This window comes from Taudactylus pleione, unplaced genomic scaffold (genome assembly GCF_031769625.1).
Source record: "Taudactylus pleione unplaced genomic scaffold, aTauple2 ptg000612l, whole genome shotgun sequence".
Taxonomy (NCBI): Eukaryota; Metazoa; Chordata; class Amphibia; order Anura; family Myobatrachidae; genus Taudactylus; species Taudactylus pleione.
The window spans coordinates 972,357-995,135 of NW_028285014.1; the positions used below are offsets into that span (position 1 = coordinate 972,357).

Below are 22,779 nucleotides of genomic sequence, written 5' to 3' on the forward strand. Positions count from 1 at the left end.
AATGGCATCGAAAGTATTTTAAGGCACTTAGACTTTACATATAACGTGATATACAATTTACTTCTAAGACAAACTAATCTGTTCTGCTAGGATGAAGACCTTAGTAAAGGGTGGCAACAGTAATTTTGAAGGATAACACTTTAGCTTGAGCCATTTTTCCTAAATAATGTTATTTAAGAAACAGCTTTTAGAGGAATGCATTAATCTAAGATCTTGATTTAATAACCCCTTTTTCAACAAATCTAAATTATTTGTCAAAATCACACTCAAAAATATAAATAGTAAAATGATAAACCCTAAGAGGCAGCAGGTTTGGACATACTGATGTGCTTGTCAGGATGGCCGAGCGGTCTAAAGCACCAGACTCAAGAGTCTACTCTTCCAGTTAATGGGAATTCTGGTCTCTGTAAAGAGGTGTGGGTGCAAATCACACTTCTGACAATATTTTCTTGCTCTTTGGGTATGTTTTAAACTCAAAATGGCCGACATTGAGAAGTATGCTCAGGACATACACAGTCTTTCAATCTTTCCTCTCCCAGACATTGATATCTTGATCCCATTTATTTCTAAGCAATATGAAGCACAATGATTGAATGAATTAAAGGGTATAGAAACTGTTAAAGACCTAAGAATTGATCGATTTTCCCATCTACATTCCAATCAAGATCAAAATACATTAGAGTCAAATTAATTAAATTATTCTTAAATGATAAAGACACTATGATTAGTTTTAAAAAAGTAAAGTTCAGTTCATGTAGAAACTGTCTATTGAAATAATGTATTACATAGAAACAGAATTTGATGGCAGATAATAACCACTTGGCCCACGTAGTCTGCTCCTTTTCATATTTCCTTTAGACAACTTCAACCCTATTTGCTCCTTACATATATCTTAAGGATATTCTCATGCCTATTCCTAGAGTATTTAAATTGTTTCACCATTTAGCTTCAACAACATCTGATGGGAGGCTTTTCTATTTATCAACTACCCTTTCTGTGAAGTAATTTTTCTTCAAATTTCCTCTAAGTCTACCTCCCTCCAGTTTCAGTGCATGTCCTCGTGTTCTTGTTCATCTCTTCCTTTGAAGAATAAATATTGTTTGCACAACATTCTTTTAGTATTCAGTAATCTAAACATAAAACACAAGAATAATTGACATCGAAAGTATTTTAAGGCTCTTAGACTTAACATATAACATGATATACAATTTACTTCTAAGACAAACTAATCTGTTCTTCTAGGATGAAGACCTTAGTAAAGGGTGGCAACAGTAATTTTGAAGGATAACACTTTAGCTTGAGCCATTTTTCCTAAATAATGTTATTTAAGAAACAGCTTTTAGAGGAAATGCATTAATCTAAGTTCTTGATTTAATGACCCCTTTTTCAACAAGTCCAAATTATTTGTCAAAATCACACTCAAAAATATAAATAGTAAAATGATAAACCCTAACAGGCAGCAGGTTTGGACATACTGACGTGCTTGGCAGGATGGCAAAGCGGTCTAAGTCACCAGACTCAAGATTCTACTCTTCCAGTTAATGGGAATTCTGGTCTCTGTAAAGAGGCGTGGGTTCAAATCCCACTTCTGACTATATTTTCTTGCTCTTTGGTTATGTTTTAGACTCAAAATGACAGACATTGAGAAGTATGCTCAGGACGTCCACAGTCTTTCAATCTTTCCTCTCCCAGACATTGATATCTTGATCCCATTTATTTCCTTGCAATGTGAAGCGCAATGATTGTATGAATTAAAGGGCATAGAAACTGTTAAAGACCTAAGAATAGATAGATTTTCCCATCTACATTCCAATCAAGATCAAAATACATTAGAGATTAAATTAATTAAATTATTCTTAAATGATAAAGACACTATGATTAGTTTTAAAATTCAAAAGTTCAGTTCATGTAGAAATTTTCTATTGAAATAATGTATTACATAGAAACAGAATTTGATGGTAGATAAGAACCACTTGGCCCACGTAGTCTGCTCCTTTTCATGTATCCTTCAGGCAACTTCAACCCTATTTGCTCCTTACATTTCTCTTAAGGATATTCTTATGCCTATCCCAAGTGTGTTTAAATTGTTTCACCATTTAGCTTCAACAACATCGGATGGGAGGCTTTTCTATTTATCAACTACCCTTCTGTGAAGTAATTTTTCTTCAAATTTCCTCTAAGTCTACCTCCCTCCAGTTTCAGTGCATGTCCTCGTGTTCTTGTACATCTCTTCCTATGAAGAATAAGTATCGTTTGCACAACATTCTTTTAGTATTCAGTAATCTAAACATAAAACACAAGAATAATTGGCATCGAAAGTATTTTAAGGCTCTTAGACTTTACATATAACGTGATATACAATTTACTTCTAAGACAAACTAATCTGTTCTGCTAGGATGAAGACCTTAGTAAAGGGTGGCAACAGTGATTTTGAAGGATAACACTTTAGCTTGAGCCATTTTTCCTAAATAATGTTATTTAAGGAACAACTTTTAGCGGAAATGCATTAATATAAGATCTTGATTTAATGACCCCTTTTCCAACAAGTCCAAATTATGTGTCAAAATCACAATCAAAAATATAAATAGTAAAATGATAAACCCTAACAGGCAGCAGGTTTGAACATACTGATGTTCTTGTCAGAATGGCCAGGTGGTCTAAGGTGCCAGACTCAAGATTCTACTCTTCCAGTTAATGGGAATTCTGGTCTCTGTAAAGAGGCTTGGGTTCAAATCCCACTTCTGACATTGTTTTCATGCTGTTTGGTTATGTTTTAGACTCAAAATGACCGACATTGAAAAGTATGCTCTGGACATCCACAGTCTTTCAATCTTTCCTCTCCCAGACATTGATATCTTGATCCCATTTATTTCTAAGCCATGTGAAGTGCAATGATTGAATGAATAAAAGGGCATAGAAACTGTTAAACACCTAAGAATTGATCAATTTTCCCATCTACATTCCAATCAAGATCAAATTACATTAGAGTTAAATTAATTAAATTATTCTTAAATGATAAAGACACTATGATTAGTTTTAAAATTCTAAAGTTCAGTTAATGTAGAAATTGGCTTTTGAAATAATATATTACATAGAAACAGAATTTGATGGCAGATAAGAACCACTTGGCCCACGTAGTCTGCTCCTTTTCATGTATCCTTCAGGCAACTTCAACCCTATCTGCTCCATACATTTCTCTTAAGGATATTCTTATGCCTATCCCAAGAGTGTTTAAATTTTTCACCATTTAGCTTCAACAACATCGGATGGGAGGCTTTTCTATTTATCAACTACCCTTTCTGTGAAGTAATTTTTCTTCAAATTTCCTCTAAGTCTACCTCCCTCCAGTTTCAGTGCATGTCCTCGTGTTCTTGTACATCTCTTCCTATGAAGAATAAGTATTGTTTGCACAACATTCTTTTAGTATTCAGTAATCTAAACATAAAACACAAGAATAATTGGCATTGAAAGTATTTTAAGGCACTTAGACTTTACATATAATGTGATATACAATTTACTTCTAAGACAAACTAATCTGTTCTGCTAGGATGAAGACCTTAGTAAAGGGTGGCAACAGTAATTTGGAAGGATAACACTTTAGCTTGAGCCATTTTTCCTAAATAATGTTATTTAAGAAACAGCTTTTAGAGGAAATGCATTAATCTAAGATCTTGATTTAATGACCCCTTTTTCAACAAGTCCAAATTATTTGTCAAAATCACACTCAAAAATATAAATAGTAAAATGATAAACCCTAACAGGCAGCAGGTTTGGATATACTAATGTGCTTGTCAGGATGGCCGAGCGGTCTAAGGCGCCAGCCTCAAGATTCTACTCTTCCAGTTAATGGGAATTCTGGTCTCTGTAAAGAGGTGTGAGTTCAAATCCCACTTCTGACAATATTTTCTTGCTGTTTGGTTATGTTTTAGACTCAAAATGACAGACATTGAGAAGTATGATCAGGACATCCACAGTCTTTCAATCTTTCCTCTCCCAGACATTGATATCTTGATCCCAATTATTTCCTTGCAATGTGAAGCGCAATGATTGTATAAAATAAAGGGCATAGAAACTGTTAAAGACCTAAGAATTGATCAATTTTCCCATCTACACTCCAATCAAGATCAAATTACATTAGAGGTAAATTAATTAAATTATTCTTAAATGATAAAGACAATATGATTAGTTTTAAAATTCTAAATTTCAGTTCATGTAGAAATTGGCTATTGAAATAATATATTACATAGAAACAGAATTTGATGGCAGATAAGAACCACTTGGCCCACGTAGTCTGCTCCTTTTCATGTATCCTTTAGGCAACTTCAACCCTATTTGCTCCTTACATTTCTCTTAAGGATATTATTATGCCTATCCCATGAGTGTTTAAATTGTTTCACCATTTAGCTTCAATAACAACGGATGAGAGGCTTTTCTATTTATCAACTACCCTTTCTGTGAAGTAATTTTTCTTCAAATTTCCTCTAAGTCTACCTCCCTCCAGTTTCAGTGCATGTCCTCGTGTTCTTGTACATCTCTTCCTTTGAAGAATAAGTATTGTTTGCACAACATTCTTTTAGTATTCAGTAATATTAACATAAAACACAAGAATAATTTGCATCGAAAGTATTTTAAGGCTCTTAGACTTTACATATAATGTGATATACAATTTACTTCTAAGACAAACTAATCTGTTCTGCTAGGATGAAGACCTTAGTAAAGTGTGGCAACAGTAATTTTGAAGGATAACACTTTAGCTTGAGCCCTTTTTCCTAAATAATGTTATTTAGGAAACAGCTTTTAGAGGAAATGCATTAATCTAAGATCTTGATTTTATGACCTCTTTTTCAACAAGTCCAAATTATGTGTCAAAATCACAATCAAAAATATAAATAGTAAAATGATAAACCCTAACAGGCAGCAGGTTTGGACATACTGATGTGGTTGTCAGGATGGCCGAACGGACTAAGGCGCCAGACTCAAGATTCTACTCTTCCAGTTAATGGGAATTCTGGTCTCTGTAAAGAGGCGTGGGTTCAAATCCCTCTTCTGACAACATTTTCTTGCTGTTTGGTTATGTTTTAGACTCAAAATGACCGACATTGAGAAGTATGCTCAGGACATCCACAGTCTTTCAATCTTTCCTCTCCCAGACATTGATATCTTGATCCCATTTATTTCTAAGCAATGTGAAGTGCAATGATTGAATGAATTAAAGGGCATAGAAACTGTTAAAGACCTAAGAATAGATAGATTTTCCCATCTACATTCCAATCAAGATCAAAATACATTAGAGATTAAATTAATTAAATTAATCTTAAATGATAAATACACTATGATTAGTTTTAAAATTCAAAAGTTCAGTTCATGTAGAAATTGGCTATTGAAATAATATATTACATAGAAATAGAATTTGATGGCAGATAAGAACCACTTGGCCCACGTAGTCTGCTCCTTTTCATGTATCCTTTAGGCAACTTCAACCCTATTTGCTCCTTACATTTCTCTTAAGGATATTATTATGCCTATCCCAAGAGTGTTTAAATTGTTTCACCATTTAGCTTCAATAACATCGGATGGGAGGCTTTTCTATTTATCAACTACCCTTTCTGTGAAGTAATTTTTCTTCAAATTTCCTCTAAGTCTACCTCCCTCCAGTTTCAGTGCTTGTCCTCGTGTTCTTGTACATCTCTTGCTTTGAAGAATAAATATTGTTTGCACAACATTCTTTTAGTATTCAGTAATCTAAACATAAAACACAAGAATAATTGACATCGAAAGTATTTTAAGGCTCTTAGACTTAACATATAACGTGATATACAATTTACTTCTAAGACAAACTAATCTGTTCTGCTAGGATGAAGACCTTAGTAAAGGGTGGCAACAGTAATTTTGAAGGATAACACTTTAGCTTGAGCCATTTTTCCTAAATAATGTTATTTAAGAAACAGCTTTTAGAGGAATGCATTAATCTAAGATCTTGATTTAATGACCCCTTTTTCAACAAATCTAAATTATTTGTCAAAATCACACTCAAAAATATAAATAGTAAAATGATAAACCCTAAGAGGCAGCAGGTTTGGACATACTGATGTGCTTGTCAGGATGGCCGAGCGGTCTAAAGCACCAGACTCAAGAGTCTACTCTTCTGGTTAATGGGAATTCTGGTCTCTGTAAAGAGGTGTGGGTGCAAATCACACTTCTGACAATATTTTCTTGCTCTTTGGGTATGTTTTAAACTCAAAATGGCCGACATTGAGAAGTATGCTCAGGACATCCACAGTCTTTCAATCTTTCCTCTCCCAGACATTGATATCTTGATCCCATTTATTTCTAAGCAATGTGAAGTGCAATGATTGAATGAATTAAAGGGCATAGAAACTGTTAAAGACCTAAGAATAGATAGATTTTCCCATCTACATTCCAATCAAGATCAAAATACATTAGAGATTAAATTAATTAAATTAATCTTAAATGATAAAGACACTATGATTAGTTTTAAAATTCAAAAGTTCAGTTCATGTAGAAATTTTCTATTGAAATAATGTATTACATAGAAACAGAATTTGATGGTAGATAAGAACCACTTGGCCCACGTAGTCTGCTCCTTTTCATGTATCCTTTAGGCAACTTCAACCCTATTTGCTCCTTACATTTCTCTTAAGGATATTCTTATGCCTATCCCAAGCGTGTTTAAATTGTTTCACCATTTAGCTTCAACAACATCGGATGGGAGGCTTTTCTATTTATCAACTACCCTTCTGTGAAGTAATTTTTCTTCAAATTTCCTCTAAGTCTACCTCCCTCCAGTTTCAGTGCATGTCCTCGTGTTCTTGTACATCTCTTCCTATGAAGAATAAGTATCGTTTGCACAACATTCTTTTAGTATTCAGTAATCTAAACATAAAACACAAGAATAATTGGCATCGAAAGTATTTTAAGGCTCTTAGACTTTACATATAATGTGATATACAATTTACTTCTAAGACAAACTAATCTGTTCTGCTAGGATGAAGATCTTAGTAAAGGGTGGCAACAGTGATTTTGAAGGATAACACTTTAGCTTGAGCCATTTTTCCTAAATAATGTTATTTAAGGAACAACTTTTAGCGGAAATGCATTAATATAAGATCTTGATTTAATGACCCCTTTTCCAACAAGTCCAAATTATGTGTCAAAATCACAATCAAAAATATAAATAGTAAAATGATAAACCCTAACAGGCAGCAGGTTTGAACATACTGATGTTCCTTTCAGAATGGCCAGGTGGTCTAAGGCACCAGACTCGAGATTCTACTCTTCCAGTTAATGGGAATTCTGGTCTCTGTAAAGAGGCATGGGTTCAAATCCCACTTCTGACAATATTTTCATGCTGTTTGGTTATGTTTTAGACTCAAAATGACCGACATTGAAAAGTATGCTCTGGACATCCACAGTCTTTCAATCTTTCCTCTCCCAGACATTGATATCTTGATCCCATTTATTTCTAAGCCATGTGAAGTGCAATGATTGAATGAATAAAAGGGCATAGAAACTGTTAAACACCTAAGAATTGATCAATTTTCCCATCTACATTCCAATCAAGATCAAATTACATTAGAGTTAAATTAATTAAATTATTCTTAAATGATAAAGACACTATGATTAGTTTAAAATTCTAAAGTTCAGTTAATGTAGAAATTGGCTTTTGAAATAATATATTACATAGAAACAGAATTTGATGGCAGATAAGAACCACTTGGCCCACGTAGTCTGCTCCTTTTCATGTATCCTTTTGGCAACTTCAACCCTATTTGCTCCTTACATTTCTCTTAAGGATATTCTTATGCCTATCCCAAGCATGTTTAAATTGTTTCACCATTTAGCTTCAACAACATCGGATGGGAGGCTTTTCTATTTATCAACTACCCTTTCTGTGAAGTAATTTTTCTTCAAATTTCCTCTAAGTCTACCTCCCTCCAGTTTCAGTGCATGTCCTCGTGTTCTTGTACATCTCTTCCTTTGAAGAATAAATATTGTTTGCACAACATTCTTTTAGTGTTCAGTAATCTAAACATAAAACAGAAGAATAATTAGCATTGAAAGTATTTTAAGGCTCTTAGACTTTACATATAACGTGATATACAATTTACTTCTAAGACAAACTAATCTGTTCTGCTAGGATGAAGTATTAGTAAAGGGTGGCAACAGTAATTTTGAAGGATAACACTTTAGCTTGAGCCATTTTTCCTAAATAATGTTATTTAAGAAACAGCTTTTAGAGGAAATGCATTAATCTAAGATCTTGATTTAATGACCCCTTTTTCAACAAGTCCAAATTATTTGTCAAAATCGCAATCAAAAATATAAATAGTAAAATGATAAACCCTAACAGGCAGCAGGTTTGGACATACTGATGTGCTTGTCAGGATGGCCGAGCGGTCTAAGGCGCCAGACTCAAGATTTTACTCTTCTGGTTAATGGGAATTCTGGTCTCTATAAAGAGGCGTGAGTTCAAATCCCACTTCTGACAATATTTTCTTGCTCTTTGGTTATGTTTTAGACTCAAAATGACAGACATTGAGAAGTATGCTCAGGACATCCACAGTCTTTCAATCTTTCCTCTCCCAGACATTGATATCTTGATCCCATTTATTTCCTTGCAATGTGAAGCGCAATGATTGTATGAATTAAAGGGCATAGAAGCTGTTAAAGACATAAGAATTGATCAATTTTCCCATCTACACTCCAATCAAGATCAAATTACATTAGAGTTAAATTAATTAAATTATTCTTAAATGATAAAGACAATATGATTAGTTTTAAAATTCTAAAGTTCAGTTAATGTAGAAATTGGCTATTGAAATAATATATTTCATAGAAACAGAATTTGATGGCAGATAAGAACCACTTGGCCCACGTAGTCTGCTCCTTTTCATGTATCCTTCAGGCAACTTCAACCCTATTTGCTCCATACATTTCTCTTAAGGATATTCTTATGCCTATCCCAAGAGTGTTTAAATTGTTTCACCATTTAGCTTCAACAACATCGGATGGGAGGCTTTTCTATTTATCAACTACCCTTTCTGTGAAGTAATTTTTCTTCAAATTTCCTCTAAGTCTACCTCCCTCCAGTTTCAGTGCATGTCCTCGTGTTCTTGTACATCTCTTCCTATGAAGAATAAGTATTGTTTGCACAACATTCTTTTAGTATTCAGTAATCTAAACATAAAACACAAGAATAATTGGCATTGAAAGTATTTTAAGGCACTTAGACTTTACATATAACGTGATATACAATTTACTTCTAAGACAAACTAATCTGTTCTGCTAGGATGAAGACCTTAGTAAAGGGTGGCAACAGTAATTTGGAAGGATAACACTTTAGCTTGAGCCATTTTTCCTAAATAATGTTATTTAAGAAACAGCTTTTAGAGGAAATGTATTAATCTAAGATCTTGATTTAATGACCCCTTTTCCAACAAGTCCAAATTATTTGTCAAAATAACAATCAAAAATATAAATAGTAAAATGATAAACCCTAACAGGCAGCAGGTTTGGACATACTGATGTGCTTGTCAGGATGGCCGAGCGGTCTAAAGCACCAGACTCAAGAGTCTACTCTTCCAGTTAATGGGAATTCTGGTCTCTGTAAAGAGGTGTGGGAGCAAATCCCACTTCTGACAATATTTTCTTGCTCTTTGGGTATGTTTCAAACTCAAAATGGCCGACATTGAGAAGTATGCTCAGGACATACACAGTCTTTCAATCTTTCCTCTCCCAGACATTGATATCTTGATCCCATTTATTTCTAAGCAATGTGAAGTGCAATGATTGAATGAATTAAAGGGCATAGAAACTGTTAAAGACCTAAGAATAGATAGATTTTCCCATCTACATTCCAATCAAGATCAAAATACATTAGAGATTAAATTAATTAAATTAATCTTAAATGATAAAGACACTATGATTAGTTTTAAAATTCAAAAGTTCAGTTCATGTAGAAATTTTCTATTGAAATAATGTATTACATAGAAACAGAATTTGATGGTAGATAAGAACCACTTGGCCCACGTAGTCTGCTCCTTTTCATGTATCCTTCAGGCAACTTCAACCCTATTTGCTCCTTACATTTCTCTTAAGGATATTCTTATGCCTATCCCAAGCGTGTTTAAATTGTTTCACCATTTAGCTTCAACAACATCGGATGGGAGGCTTTTCTATTTATCAACTACCCTTCTGTGAAGATTTTTCTTCAAATTTCCTCTAAGTCTACCTCCCTCCAGTTTCAGTGCATGTCCTCGTGTTCTTGTACATCTCTTCCTATGAAGAATAAGTATCGTTTGCACAACATTCTTTTAGTATTCAGTAATCTAAACATAAAACACAAGAATAATTGGCATCGAAAGTATTTTAAGGCTCTTAGACTTTACATATAACGTGATATACAATTTACTTCCAAGACAAACTAATCTGTTCTGCTAGGATGAAGACCTTAGTAAAGGGTGGCAACAGTGATTTTGAAGGATAACACTTTAGCTTGAGCCATTTTTCCTAAATAATGTTATTTAAGGAACAACTTTTAGCGGAAATGCATTAATATAAGATCTTGATTTAATGACCCCTTTTCCAACAAGTCCAAATTATGTGTCAAAATCACAATCAAAAATATAAATAGTAAAATGATAAACCCTAACAGGCAGCAGGTTTGAACATACTGATGTTCTTGTCAGAATGGCCAGGTGGTCTAAGGCACCAGACTCAAGATTCTACTCTTCCAGTTAATGGGAATTCTGGTCTCTGTAAAGAGGCATGGGTTCAAATCCCACTTCTGACAATATTTTCATGCTGTTTGGTTATGTTTTAGACTCAAAATGACCGACATTGAAAAGTATGCTCTGGACATCCACAGTCTTTCAATCTTTCCTCTCCCAGACATTGATATCTTGATCCCATTTATTTCTAAGCCATGTGAAGTGCAATGATTGAATGAATAAAAGGGCATAGAAACTGTTAAACACCTAAGAATTGATCAATTTTCCCATCTACATTCCAATCAAGATCAAATTACATTAGAGTTAAATTAATTAAATTATTCTTAAATGATAAAGACACTATGATTAGTTTTAAAATTCTAAAGTTCAGTTAATGTAGAAATTGGCTTTTGAAATAATATATTACATAGAAACAGAATTTGATGGCAGATAAGAACCACTTGGCCCACGTAGTCTGCTCCTTTTCATGTATCCTTCAGGCAACTTCAACCCTATTTGCTCCATACATTTCTCTTAAGGATATTCTTATGCCTATCCCAAGAGTGTTTAAATTTTTCACCATTTAGCTTCAACAACATCGGATGGGAGGCTTTTCTATTTATCAACTACCCTTTCTGTGAAGTAATTTTTCTTCAAATTTCCTCTAAGTCTACCTCCCTCCAGTTTCAGTGCATGTCCTCGTGTTCTTGTACATCTCTTCCTATGAAGAATAAGTATTGTTTGCACAACATTCTTTTAGTATTCAGTAATCTAAACATAAAACACAAGAATAATTGGCATTGAAAGTATTTTAAGGCACTTAGACTTTACATATAATGTGATATACAATTTACTTCTAAGACAAACTAATCTGTTCTGCTAGGATGAAGACCTTAGTAAAGGGTGGCAACAGTAATTTGGAAGGATAACACTTTAGCTTGAGCCATTTTTCCTAAATAATGTTATTTAAGAAACAGCTTTTAGAGGAAATGCATTAATCTAAGATCTTGATTTAATGACCCCTTTTTCAACAAGTCCAAATTATTTGTCAAAATCACACTCAAAAATATAAATAGTAAAATGATAAACCCTAACAGGCAGCAGGTTTGGATATACTAATGTGCTTGTCAGGATGGCCGAGCGGTCTAAGGCGCCAGCCTCAAGATTCTACTCTTCCAGTTAATGGGAATTCTGGTCTCTGTAAAGAGGTGTGAGTTCAAATCCCACTTCTGACAATATTTTCTTGCTGTTTGGTTATGTTTTAGACTCAAAATGACAGACATTGAGAAGTATGATCAGGACATCCACAGTCTTTCAATCTTTCCTCTCCCAGACATTGATATCTTGATCCCAATTATTTCCTTGCAATGTGAAGCGCAATGATTGTATAAAATAAAGGGCATAGAAACTGTTAAAGACCTAAGAATTGATCAATTTTCCCATCTACACTCCAATCAAGATCAAATTACATTAGAGGTAAATTAATTAAATTATTCTTAAATGATAAAGACAATATGATTAGTTTTAAAATTCTAAATTTCAGTTCATGTAGAAATTGGCTATTGAAATAATATATTACATAGAAACAGAATTTGATGGCAGATAAGAACCACTTGGCCCACGTAGTCTGCTCCTTTTCATGTATCCTTTAGGCAACTTCAACCCTATTTGCTCCTTACATTTCTCTTAAGGATATTATTATGCCTATCCCATGAGTGTTTAAATTGTTTCACCATTTAGCTTCAATAACAACGGATGAGAGGCTTTTCTATTTATCAACTACCCTTTCTGTGAAGTAATTTTTCTTCAAATTTCCTCTAAGTCTACCTCCCTCCAGTTTCAGTGCATGTCCTCGTGTTCTTGTACATCTCTTCCTTTGAAGAATAAGTATTGTTTGCACAACATTCTTTTAGTATTCAGTAATATTAACATAAAACACAAGAATAATTTGCATCGAAAGTATTTTAAGGCTCTTAGACTTTACATATAATGTGATATACAATTTACTTCTAAGACAAACTAATCTGTTCTGCTAGGATGAAGACCTTAGTAAAGTGTGGCAACAGTAATTTTGAAGGATAACACTTTAGCTTGAGCCCTTTTTCCTAAATAATGTTATTTAGGAAACAGCTTTTAGAGGAAATGCATTAATCTAAGATCTTGATTTTATGACCTCTTTTTCAACAAGTCCAAATTATGTGTCAAAATCACAATCAAAAATATAAATAGTAAAATGATAAACCCTAACAGGCAGCAGGTTTGGACATACTGATGTGGTTGTCAGGATGGCCGAACGGACTAAGGCGCCAGACTCAAGATTCTACTCTTCCAGTTAATGGGAATTCTGGTCTCTGTAAAGAGGCGTGGGTTCAAATCCCTCTTCTGACAACATTTTCTTGCTGTTTGGTTATGTTTTAGACTCAAAATGACCGACATTGAGAAGTATGCTCAGGACATCCACAGTCTTTCAATCTTTCCTCTCCCAGACATTGATATCTTGATCCCATTTATTTCTAAGCAATGTGAAGTGCAATGATTGAATGAATTAAAGGGCATAGAAACTGTTAAAGACCTAAGAATAGATAGATTTTCCCATCTACATTCCAATCAAGATCAAAATACATTAGAGATTAAATTAATTAAATTAATCTTAAATGATAAAGACACTATGATTAGTTTTAAAATTCAAAAGTTCAGTTCATGTAGAAATTGGCTATTGAAATAATATATTACATAGAAATAGAATTTGATGGCAGATAAGAACCACTTGGCCCACGTAGTCTGCTCCTTTTCATGTATCCTTTAGGCAACTTCAACCCTATTTGCTCCTTACATTTCTCTTAAGGATATTATTATGCCTATCCCAAGAGTGTTTAAATTGTTTCACCATTTAGCTTCAATAACATCGGATGGGAGGCTTTTCTATTTATCAACTACCCTTTCTGTGAAGTAATTTTTCTTCAAATTTCCTCTAAGTCTACCTCCCTCCAGTTTCAGTGCTTGTCCTCGTGTTCTTGTACATCTCTTGCTTTGAAGAATAAATATTGTTTGCACAACATTCTTTTAGTATTCAGTAATCTAAACATAAAACACAAGAATAATTGACATCGAAAGTATTTTAAGGCTCTTAGACTTAACATATAACGTGATATACAATTTACTTCTAAGACAAACTAATCTGTTCTGCTAGGATGAAGACCTTAGTAAAGGGTGGCAACAGTAATTTTGAAGGATAACACTTTAGCTTGAGCCATTTTTCCTAAATAATGTTATTTAAGAAACAGCTTTTAGAGGAATGCATTAATCTAAGATCTTGATTTAATGACCCCTTTTTCAACAAATCTAAATTATTTGTCAAAATCACACTCAAAAATATAAATAGTAAAATGATAAACCCTAAGAGGCAGCAGGTTTGGACATACTGATGTGCTTGTCAGGATGGCCGAGCGGTCTAAAGCACCAGACTCAAGAGTCTACTCTTCTGGTTAATGGGAATTCTGGTCTCTGTAAAGAGGTGTGGGTGCAAATCACACTTCTGACAATATTTTCTTGCTCTTTGGGTATGTTTTAAACTCAAAATGGCCGACATTGAGAAGTATGCTCAGGACATCCACAGTCTTTCAATCTTTCCTCTCCCAGACATTGATATCTTGATCCCATTTATTTCTAAGCAATGTGAAGTGCAATGATTGAATGAATTAAAGGGCATAGAAACTGTTAAAGACCTAAGAATAGATAGATTTTCCCATCTACATTCCAATCAAGATCAAAATACATTAGAGATTAAATTAATTAAATTAATCTTAAATGATAAAGACACTATGATTAGTTTTAAAATTCAAAAGTTCAGTTCATGTAGAAATTTTCTATTGAAATAATGTATTACATAGAAACAGAATTTGATGGTAGATAAGAACCACTTGGCCCACGTAGTCTGCTCCTTTTCATGTATCCTTTAGGCAACTTCAACCCTATTTGCTCCTTACATTTCTCTTAAGGATATTCTTATGCCTATCCCAAGCGTGTTTAAATTGTTTCACCATTTAGCTTCAACAACATCGGATGGGAGGCTTTTCTATTTATCAACTACCCTTCTGTGAAGTAATTTTTCTTCAAATTTCCTCTAAGTCTACCTCCCTCCAGTTTCAGTGCATGTCCTCGTGTTCTTGTACATCTCTTCCTATGAAGAATAAGTATCGTTTGCACAACATTCTTTTAGTATTCAGTAATCTAAACATAAAACACAAGAATAATTGGCATCGAAAGTATTTTAAGGCTCTTAGACTTTACATATAATGTGATATACAATTTACTTCTAAGACAAACTAATCTGTTCTGCTAGGATGAAGATCTTAGTAAAGGGTGGCAACAGTGATTTTGAAGGATAACACTTTAGCTTGAGCCATTTTTCCTAAATAATGTTATTTAAGGAACAACTTTTAGCGGAAATGCATTAATATAAGATCTTGATTTAATGACCCCTTTTCCAACAAGTCCAAATTATGTGTCAAAATCACAATCAAAAATATAAATAGTAAAATGATAAACCCTAACAAGCAGCAGGTTTGAACATACTGATGTTCCTTTCAGAATGGCCAGGTGGTCTAAGGCACCAGACTCGAGATTCTACTCTTCCAGTTAATGGGAATTCTGGTCTCTGTAAAGAGGCATGGGTTCAAATCCCACTTCTGACAATATTTTCATGCTGTTTGGTTATGTTTTAGACTCAAAATGACCGACATTGAAAAGTATGCTCTGGACATCCACAGTCTTTCAATCTTTCCTCTCCCAGACATTGATATCTTGATCCCATTTATTTCTAAGCCATGTGAAGTGCAATGATTGAATGAATAAAAGGGCATAGAAACTGTTAAACACCTAAGAATTGATCAATTTTCCCATCTACATTCCAATCAAGATCAAATTACATTAGAGTTAAATTAATTAAATTATTCTTAAATGATAAAGACACTATGATTAGTTTTAAAATTCTAAAGTTCAGTTAATGTAGAAATTGGCTTTTGAAATAATATATTACATAGAAACAGAATTTGATGGCAGATAAGAACCACTTGGCCCACGTAGTCTGCTCCTTTTCATGTATCCTTTTGGCAACTTCAACCCTATTTGCTCCTTACATTTCTCTTAAGGATATTCTTATGCCTATCCCAAGCATGTTTAAATTGTTTCACCATTTAGCTTCAACAACATCGGATGGGAGGCTTTTCTATTTATCAACTACCCTTTCTGTGAAGTAATTTTTCTTCAAATTTCCTCTAAGTCTACCTCCCTCCAGTTTCAGTGCATGTCCTCGTGTTCTTGTACATCTCTTCCTTTGAAGAATAAATATTGTTTGCACAACATTCTTTTAGTGTTCAGTAATCTAAACATAAAACAGAAGAATAATTAGCATTGAAAGTATTTTAAGGCTCTTAGACTTTACATATAACGTGATATACAATTTACTTCTAAGACAAACTAATCTGTTCTGCTAGGATGAAGTATTAGTAAAGGGTGGCAACAGTAATTTTGAAGGATAACACTTTAGCTTGAGCCATTTTTCCTAAATAATGTTATTTAAGAAACAGCTTTTAGAGGAAATGCATTAATCTAAGATCTTGATTTAATGACCCCTTTTTCAACAAGTCCAAATTATTTGTCAAAATCACAATCAAAAATATAAATAGTAAAATGATAAACCCTAACAGGCAGCAGGTTTGGACATACTGATGTGCTTGTCAGGATGGCCGAGCGGTCTAAGGCGCCAGACTCAAGATTTTACTCTTCTGGTTAATGGGAATTCTGGTCTCTATAAAGAGGCGTGAGTTCAAATCCCACTTCTGACAATATTTTCTTGCTCTTTGGTTATGTTTTAGACTCAAAATGACAGACATTGAGAAGTATGCTCAGGACATCCACAGTCTTTCAATCTTTCCTCTCCCAGACATTGATATCTTGATCCCATTTATTTCCTTGCAATGTGAAGCGCAATGATTGTATGAATTAAAGGGCATAGAAGCTGTTAAAGACATAAGAATTGATCAATTTTCCCATCTACACTCCAATCAAGATCAAATTACATTAGAGTTAAATTAATTAAATTATTCTTAAATGATAAAGACAATATGATTAGTTTTAAAATTCTAAAGTTCAGTTAATGTAGAAATTGGCTATTGAAATAATATATTTCATAGAAACAGAATTTGATGGCAGATAAGAACCACTTGGCCCACGTAGTCTGCTCCTTTTCATGTATCCTTCAGGCAACTTCAACCCTATTTGCTCCATACATTTCTCTTAAGGATATTCTTATGCCTATCCCAAGAGTGTTTAAATTGTTTCACCATTTAGCTTCAACAACATCGGATGGGAGGCTTTTCTATTTATCAACTACCCTTTCTGTGAAGTAATTTTTCTTCAAATTTCCTCTAAGTCTACCTCCCTCCAGTTTCAGTGCATGTCCTCGTGTTCTTGTACATCTCTTCCTATGAAGAATAAGTATTGTTTGCACAACATTCTTTTAGTATTCAGTAATCTAAACATAAAACACAAGAATAATTGGCATTGAAAGTATTTTAAGGCACTTAGACTTTACATATAACGTGATATACAATTTACTTCTAAGACAAACTAATCTGTTCTGCTAGGATGAAGACCTTAGTAAAGGGTGGCAACAGTAATTTGGAAGGATAACACTTTAGCTTGAGCCATTTTTCCTAAATAATGTTATTTAAGAAACAGCTTTTAGAGGAAATGTATTAATCTAAGATCTTGATTTAATGACCCCTTTTCCAACAAGTCCAAATTATTTGTCAAAATAACAATCAAAAATATAAATAGTAAAATGATAAACCCTAACAGGCAGCAGGTTTGGACATACTGATGTGCTTGTCAGGATGGCCGAGCGGTCTAAAGCACCAGACTCAAGAGTCTACTCTTCCAGTTAATGGGAATTCTGGTCTCTGTAAAGAGGTGTGGGAGCAAATCCCACTTCTGACAATATTTTCTTGCTCTTTGGGTATGTTTTAAACTCAAAATGGCCGACATTGAGAAGTATGCTCAGGACATACACAGTCTTTCAATCTTTCCTCTCCCAGACATTGATATCTTGATCCCATTTATTTCTAAGCAATGTGAAGTGCAATGATTGAATGAATTAAAGGGCATAGAAACTGTTAAAGACCTAAGAATAGATAGATTTTCCCATCTACATTCCAATCAAGATCAAAATACATTAGAGATTAAATTAATTAAATTAATCTTAAATGATAAAGACACTATGATTAGTTTTAAAATTCAAAAGTTCAGTTCATGTAGAAATTTTCTATTGAAATAATGTATTACATAGAAACAGAATTTGATGGTAGATAAGAACCACTTGGCCCACGTAGTCTGCTCCTTTTCATGTATCCTTCAGGCAAATTCAACCCTATTTGCTCCTTACATTTCTCTTAAGGATATTCTTATGCCTATCCCAAGCGTGTTTAAATTGTTTCACCATTTAGCTTCAACAACATCGGATGGGAGGCTTTTCTATTTATCAACTACCCTTCTGTGAAGATTTTTCTTCAAATTTCCTCTAAGTCTACCTCCCTCCAGTTTCAGTGCATGTCCTCGTGTTCTTGTACATCTCTTCCTATGAAGAATAAGTATCGTTTGCACAACATTCTTTTAGTATTCAGTAATCTAAACATAAAACACAAGAATAATTGGCATCGAAAGTATTTTAAGGCTCTTAGACTTTACATATAACGTGATATACAATTTACTTCCAAGACAAACTAATCTGTTCTGCTAGGATGAAGACCTTAGTAAAGGGTGGCAACAGTGATTTTGAAGGATAACACTTTAGCTTGAGCCATTTTTCCTAAATAATGTTATTTAAGGAACAACTTTTAGCGGAAATGCATTAATATAAGATCTTGATTTAATGACCCCTTTTCCAACAAGTCCAAATTATGTGTCAAAATCACAATCAAAAATATAAATAGTAAAATGATAAACCCTAACAGGCAGCAGGTTTGAACATACTGATGTTCTTGTCAGAATGGCCAGGTGGTCTAAGGCACCAGACTCAAGATTCTACTCTTCCAGTTAATGGGAATTCTGGTCTCTGTAAAGAGGCATGGGTTCAAATCCCACTTCTGACAATATTTTCATGCTGTTTGGTTATGTTTTAGACTCAAAATGACCGACATTGAAAAGTATGCTCTGGACATCCACAGTCTTTCAATCTTTCCTCTCCCAGACATTGATATCTTGATACACCTAAGAATTGATCAATTTTCCCATCTACATTCCAATCAAGATCAAATTACATTAGAGTTAAATTAATTAAATTATTCTTAAATGATAAAGACACTATGATTAGTTTTAAAATTCTAAAGTTCAGTTAATGTAGAAATTGGCTTTTGAAATAATATATTACATAGAAACAGAATTTGATGGCAGATAAGAACCACTTGGCCCACGTAGTCTGCTCCTTTTCATGTATCCTTTTGGCAACTTCAACCCTATTTGCTCCTTACATTTCTCTTAAGGATATTCTTATGCCTATCCCAAGCATGTTTAAATTGTTTCACCATTTAGCTTCAACAACATCGGATGGGAGGTTTTTCTATTTATCAACTACCCTTTCTGGGAAGTAATTTTTCTTCAAATTTCCTCTAAGTCTACCTCCCTCCAGTTTCAGTGCATGTCCTCGTGTTCTTGTACATCTCTTCCTTTGAAGAATAAATATTGTTTGCACAACATTCTTTTAGTGTTCAGTAATCTAAACATAAAACAGAAGAATAATTAGCATTGAAAGTATTTTAAGGCTCTTAGACTTTACATATAACGTGATATACAATTTACTTCTAAGACAAACTAATCTGTTCTGCTAGGATGAAGTATTAGTAAAGGGTGGCAACAGTAATTTTGAAGGATAACACTTTAGCTTGAGCCATTTTTCCTAAATAATGTTATTTAAGAAACAGCTTTTAGAGGAAATGCATTAATCTAAGATCTTGATTTAATGACCCCTTTTTCAACAAGTCCAAATTATTTGTCAAAATCACAATCAAAAATATAAATAGTAAAATGATAAACCCTAACAGGCAGCAGGTTTGGACATACTGATGTGCTTGTCAGGATGGCCGAGCGGTCTAAGGCGCCAGACTCAAGATTTTACTCTTCTGGTTAATGGGAATTCTGGTCTCTATAAAGAGGCGTGAGTTCAAATCCCACTTCTGACAATATTTTCTTGCTCTTTGGTTATGTTTTAGACTCAAAATGACAGACATTGAGAAGTATGCTCAGGACGTCCACAGTCTTTCAATCTTTCCTCTCCCAGGCATTGATATCTTGATCCCATTTATTTCCTTGCAATGTGAAGCGCAATGATTGTATGAATTAAAGGGCATAGAAGCTGTTAAAGACATAAGAATTGATCAATTTTCCCATCTACACTCCAATCAAGATCAAATTACATTAGAGTTAAATTAATTAAATTATTCTTAAATGATAAAGACAATATGATTAGTTTTAAAATTCTAAAGTTCAGTTAATGTAGAAATTGGCTATTGAAATAATATATTTCATAGAAACAGAATTTGATGGCAGATAAGAACCACTTGGCCCACGTAGTCTGCTCCTTTTCATGTATCCTTCAGGCAACTTCAACCCTATTTGCTCCATACATTTCTCTTAAGGATATTCTTATGCCTATCCCAAGAGTGTTTAAATTGTTTCACCATTTAGCTTCAACAACATCGGATGGGAGGCTTTTCTATTTATCAACTACCCTTTCTGTGAAGTAATTTTTCTTCAAATTTCCTCTAAGTCTACCTCCCTCCAGTTTCAGTGCATGTCCTCGTGTTCTTGTACATCTCTTCCTATGAAGAATAAGTATTGTTTGCACAACATTCTTTTAGTATTCAGTAATCTAAACATAAAACACAAGAATAATTGGCATTGAAAGTATTTTAAGGCACTTAGACTTTACATATAACGTGATATACAATTTACTTCTAAGACAAACTAATCTGTTCTGCTAGGATGAAGACCTTAGTAAAGGGTGGCAACAGTAATTTGGAAGGATAACACTTTAGCTTGAGCCATTTTTCCTAAATAATGTTATTTAAGAAACAGCTTTTAGAGGAAATGTATTAATCTAAGATCTTGATTTAATGACCCCTTTTCCAACAAGTCCAAATTATTTGTCAAAATAACAATCAAAAATATAAATAGTAAAATGATAAACCCTAACAGGCAGCAGGTTTGGACATCCTGATGTGCTTGTCAGGATGGCCGAGCGGTCTAAAGCACCAGACTCAAGAGTCTACTCTTCCAGTTAATGGGAATTCTGGTCTCTGAAAAGAGGTGTGGGAGCAAATCCCACTTCTGACAATATTTTCTTGCTCTTTGGGTATGTTTTAAACTCAAAATGGCCGACATTGAGAAGTATGCTCAGGACATACACAGTCTTTCAATCTTTCCTCTCCCAGACATTGATATCTTGATCCCATTTATTTCTAAGCAATGTGAAGTGCAATGATTGAATGAATTAAAGGGCATAGAAACTGTTAAAGACCTAAGAATAGATAGATTTTCCCATCTACATTCCAATCAAGATCAAAATACATTAGAGATTAAATTAATTAAATTAATCTTAAATGATAAAGACACTATGATTAGTTTTAAAATTCAAAAGTTCAGTTCATGTAGAAATTTTCTATTGAAATAATGTATTACATAGAAACAAAATTTGATGGTAGATAAGAACCACTTGGCCCACGTAGTCTGCTCCTTTTCATGTATCCTTCAGGCAACTTCAACCCTATTTGCTCCTTACATTTCTCTTAAGGATATTCTTATGCCTATCCCAAGCGTGTTTAAATTGTTTCACCATTTAGCTTCAACAACATCGGATGGGAGGCTTTTCTATTTATCAACTACCCTTCTGTGAAGATTTTTCTTCAAATTTCCTCTAAGTCTACCTCCCTCCAGTTTCAGTGCATGTCCTCGTGTTCTTGTACATCTCTTCCTATGAAGAATAAGTATCGTTTGCACAACATTCTTTTAGTATTCAGTAATCTAAACATAAAACACAAGAATAATTGGCATCGAAAGTATTTTAAGGCTCTTAGACTTTACATATAACGTGATATACAATTTACTTCTAAGACAAACTAATCTGTTCTGCTAGGATGAAGACCTTAGTAAAGGGTGGCAACAGTGATTTTGAAGGATAACACTTTAGCTTGAGCCATTTTTCCTAAATAATGTTATTTAAGGAACAACTTTTAGCGGAAATGCATTAATATAAGATCTTGATTTAATGACCCCTTTTCCAACAAGTCCAAATTATGTGTCAAAATCACAATCAAAAATATAAATAGTAAAATGATAAACCCTAACAGGCAGCAGGTTTGAACATACTGATGTTCTTGTCAGAATGGCCAGGTGGTCTAAGGCACCAGACTCAAGATTCTACTCTTCCAGTTAATGGGAATTCTGGTCTCTGTAAAGAGGCATGGGTTCAAATCCCACTTCTGACAATATTTTCATGCTGTTTGGTTATGTTTTAGACTCAAAATGACCGACATTGAAAAGTATGCTCTGGACATCCACAGTCTTTCAATCTTTCCTCTCCCAGACATTGATATCTTGATACACCTAAGAATTGATCAATTTTCCCATCTACATTCCAATCAAGATCAAATTACATTAGAGTTAAATTAATTAAATTATTCTTAAATGATAAAGACACTATGATTAGTTTTAAAATTCTAAAGTTCAGTTAATGTAGAAATTGGCTTTTGAAATAATATATTACATAGAAACAGAATTTGATGGCAGATAAGAACCACTTGGCCCACGTAGTCTGCTCCTTTTCATGTATCCTTTTGGCAACTTCAACCCTATTTGCTCCTTACATTTCTCTTAAGGATATTCTTATGCCTATCCCAAGCATGTTTAAATTGTTTCACCATTTAGCTTCAACAACATCGGATGGGAGGCTTTTCTATTTATCAACTACCCTTTCTGTGAAGTAATTTTTCTTCAA

The 22,779-nt window shown here is 33.8% G+C and overlaps 3 non-coding genes across 3 annotated transcripts; all 3 read left to right on the plus strand.

The window, feature by feature from the left end:
* The first annotated feature begins 8,400 nt into the window (after positions 1–8,400).
* Positions 8,401–8,509, plus strand: TRNAL-CAA (transfer RNA leucine (anticodon CAA)). Its single transcript has 2 exons — positions 8,401–8,438; positions 8,464–8,509. It is a non-coding gene; the product is annotated as a tRNA-Leu (tRNA).
* Positions 8,510–16,467: 7,958 nt separating this feature from the next.
* On the plus strand, positions 16,468–16,576 carry TRNAL-CAA (transfer RNA leucine (anticodon CAA)). The gene is made up of 2 exons: positions 16,468–16,505; positions 16,531–16,576. It is a non-coding gene; the product is annotated as a tRNA-Leu (tRNA).
* A 3,281-nt stretch (positions 16,577–19,857) lies between these two features.
* Positions 19,858–19,966, plus strand: TRNAL-CAA (transfer RNA leucine (anticodon CAA)). The gene is made up of 2 exons: positions 19,858–19,895; positions 19,921–19,966. It is a non-coding gene; the product is annotated as a tRNA-Leu (tRNA).
* Positions 19,967–22,779: the final 2,813 nt, after the last annotated feature.